Here is a 4,187-nt window from a genome sequence, read left to right as displayed (position 1 = left end):
AAAGGAAAAGCTCCCAGGATGTACATTTGACAATGAACCACCCAATCCAGCTAAGAGCCTTGCCACGTTCCAGGGAGCCCTTAATGACACTTTGGGTGAATTTGTTAGCAGTGCCCCTATAAATATTTGATCCTGGCATTACTCTCTCAACAGAATCCTAAAAATATGGAAAAAGGCAGAAGCTTACACATTTTTGTCCATTTACAGTTTGAGTATAGTGGCAGCCCTAAGAAGCTGCAGTGATCCCAAGAATCATTGCTACGGCCTGAGGAGAAGAGTGGTTCTCCCTCAAAAGATTACTTGACACTGGAGCATTTTTCAAACGTAGGGGTTGAATGAGCTAGGTGTCCTGCGGCATCGGTGAGCAGAAATAAGAACTTGTCTGGGACCTGATTCCAGCCAGGATTTAGCTTCTAGCATGTCAGGCTTTATTTTATTTAATTTGTTTTAATTTAAATTTTGACATTTATATACCACCCATTAAAACAAGGCCTCTGGGCAATTCACAAAACAATATAACAGCATGCTGAAACACATCAAAGCATAATTGAAAACCAGATTAATACAACCAAGATGAAAACATATAAAGCATAAAAAGAAGTCAAAATCCACATAAAAAACCAGCACAGAACATTAAAAAAATAAATATAAAGAGATTTACACTGTCCCTATGGCATTCTCATATCTCCTAATTGTTCTCCTCTCCCTGTGGTAGCTAAGGAGATTAAAACTTAGTATATTGGTACAATGGCATCTTGTAAGAAACATGTCATCCTCACTAGGCCTTAGCAGAGGAGAGCATATGAGGCTCCTTATTGTTTCATTGGGAGTGATGGGGCCCTGGAATTTCCCTGAAAGGCAAGATTTAGCTCCTCTAGATCCTATCTCAGAAAATGTTGAATCTTGTTATCAGTGCCTGCAATATTCTATTTATGCTTTGTTCAGTTATTCAACGTTCTGAAACCATTTGGAAGCGATTTGGACAGACCACGGAGGATGAACATGAGCTTTCTAAGGCTGTAACCCTCTATCACTCACCTGGAAATAAGGTCCCATTGAACAGGTCTGGATATACATAGGATTGCACTGTAAGTCCCAGACTTCTAGTTTCAGTGGAGTTAAGGGGGGTACCTCCAGTTCAGCTTCCTGAGAGGGACCAGGCTCCCCCATGATACGAGTAGGTGAATTTGAACAGGTGAGAGGAAGCACACATCAATTATGTTTCTTTGGAGCTATGAAGTTTGTATAGGTTATGTATTCTACTCCACATTTCTACATGGCAACATTATAAAAGAAGATCTTCAAAGAGCTGCAAGAAACCAATTATTTTCCCCTAAACAGAATCTTAGCGCTATTGAACTCAATGGGGCTTACTTCTGAGCAAACATGTATTCATTGCACTGTAAATCTCCCTGTCTGTATAGCTGATCAACATTTAGTCATAATTATGCCATAGAAAAGAGGAGACTTTTGTTTCCATATGTATTGGGGAGGTGACTGGGAACATGACTCTGAGCCCTTCTGCTTCACACATCAACAGATGTCATAGTACATAGACAAAACAAAAACACAAAAAACACAAAGTGCTGCACCAACAAGTACAAAATAACCCCTCTGCAGCACCACAGATCCAACTCAATGGTGTAACATTGGAAATGGTGTAACTGCTACCTGGGCAGTTATCTTTCCACGAGGGCCAACATTGATGCCAAAATCCAGCACCGCCTGAGCTCTGCGAGTGTGGCTTTCTCCCAATTGAAGTGCAGAGCGTTTGAGGACTGGGACATTCTCAGGGAAACCAAAATGCTTGTTTACAGAGCTATTGTACTACTAACCTTACTGTATGCTTGTGAAACATGGACCACTTATAAACGCCACCTCCCACTCCTCGAAATATTCCATCAATGATGCCTCCGAAAAATTTTACACATCACTTGGAAAGACAGGCAAACTAATACCAGTGTACAGGAAGAAGCAAAGATCACCAGTGTCGAAGCAATGGTTCTTCAACATCAACTTTGTTGGACTGGTCATGTTGTGTGGATGTCTGATTATCGTCTTCCAAAGCAACTACCGTACTACTGTATTCCAAACTTAAAAATGGAAAGAGTAATGCTGGTGGTCAACAAAAGAGGTTTAAAGACTGTCTCAAGGCAAATTTTAAAAAATGTAGTATAAACACCAACAACTGGGAAACACTGGAGAACAGCCTTTACCAAAGGTGTCATGGGCTTTGAAGACACTCAAACTCAGGACCCAAAGGAGAAAAGTGCTAAGAGGAAGGCACGTTTGGCAAATCCACACCGTAATCAACTCCTGCCTAGAAACCAATGTCCCCACTGTGGAAGGACGTGTGGATCCAGAATTGGCCTCCACAGTCACTTATGGACTCATTGTTAAAACTGTGTTAATGGAAGACAATCTTACTCGGCTACGAATGATCGCCAAAGAAGAAGAAGACATAGAGAGGGAAGCACTGTTTAGGGAATAAAAACCCATTCCATACTTCAGACTATGCCTATGTATTCAGGAGCACCTGAATATGTGGTTATTATGTGGTGTAAAAAAGACGTAACCATAGCAACCTTTCAAAAAGCTTTTAAAAGCAGCCTTTTTAAAAGGTCTCCTTAAGCAGTTATTTTATGCATCCTGCTCTCCTGTTTTGAATTTTGAGGACGGTTTTAACTGCTGCTGTCCTTCATAACTGAATGTCTATTTTAATTTGTTTGTTAGACAGTATTGTTCAGTGATATTGATTGTTTACATATGATTTCTTTTTAGCACCGATTGTAAACTTCCCGGAGAGCCATTTGGTGGCAGAAAAGCAGCATAGAAACATGGAAATAAACAAAAACAACCAGAGAGTTGGGAAGGAGTTGGGAGAGGCTTAGAGGCCATTTAATCCAATACCTTGTTTTAAGCAGAAAATCTAGAGGGAAAAACATATCCAGCCTCTGCTTGATGACATCCAGTCATGAAGTCTTCCCATCTCTCCAGGTAATTGATCCCATTGTTGAACAGCCCTTGTTATAAAGAACTGTCTCCTACTGTTCAACTGAAATTCACCTTAGGTCTGTTGCTCTCTGTGGCCGCAAAGAACAAGTCCATTTGCTCTTCTCTACGCGGCAAGGGCATCTGAAGAGTGACATCACATCTCAACTCTGGGCTAAGCATACCCAGTTCCTTCAACCTTCCCATATACTACTCTATGCGTAGTTTCCTGGCCACAAGCCCCATAAAACACAACTCCACTAATTTCTGAGTAAACGTGCATAGGGTCACACCATTTCCAAACTGACAAAGAACGCTTTTGGAGAGGGGGGAGGAGAACGTAGAGAAAAGCTGGCCTTTCCCACTCTTTCTATGAATCCTTCTCTGAGATTTGCAGCTTCTCCTCAAGGAGCTGAGGGCATCGCCTCAGAGCAGGCGCGGGGACCCCTGCAATTACCCATGTATATTCCTGGACTCCAACTCCCACCAACCCTCTCCACTGGCCATTGGCAAAAGGCGCTGTTGCTGGGAACTGAAGTTCAACTAGGGTTGCCACCTTTGTTCTGACAAAATACAGGACAAGGCAAGGCAGAGCGGTTGGGATTTTATTTCCATCTAGTGTTGAAGTGACTTCAAAGCAATCCATTGCAACCTATCGCAGCCTAACAGGACGGTGCCTCTGGAATATGTCACACACACGTGTGTGCGGGCACACACACACACGTGTGTGCGGGCACAGACACACACACGTAAATTTGTTAATCTGCCTGTGCTTTGCAACCCAGAGCTTAAATCCGTGACCTTTCACGCCCCCTTTTCAAACATATACATTTGGAGAGGAGAGAGAGAGGGGAGACCTGAAATTCAGGACGAACAGTATCAAGACCGGGGTGCGGGGCAGGTGGCCACTGGCAGCCTGGAGAGCCCCTTCCGCACCCGCGTCTTAACAGCGTGCTTGGGTTATTACGATCTGGTCAGAAGGAGCCCTCGAGGTCCCCACTTAGGTGTTTGCAGGAGGAAGGAACTGCTATCCCACACAGCTAGAATGATGTCCGCTCTCGCCCGCCAACCGAGTAGCTTTGCGGGCGCCTCAAAAGGAGAAGGAACCAAGAGACGCGTCTCCTCCCGTGGGCCGAAGCCACGCTCGGCTTTCCTCGCTTCCACCAAAGAGGCGCCCGCCCGTGCGCGCGCAGAGG

Source organism: Podarcis liolepis, assembly GCF_965112155.1.
Source record: "Podarcis liolepis genome assembly, chromosome: 2".
Taxonomy (NCBI): domain Eukaryota; kingdom Metazoa; phylum Chordata; class Lepidosauria; order Squamata; family Lacertidae; genus Podarcis; species Podarcis liolepis.
The sequence above is the reverse complement of the archived record's forward strand: the minus strand, read 5'-3'. Positions refer to the sequence as shown.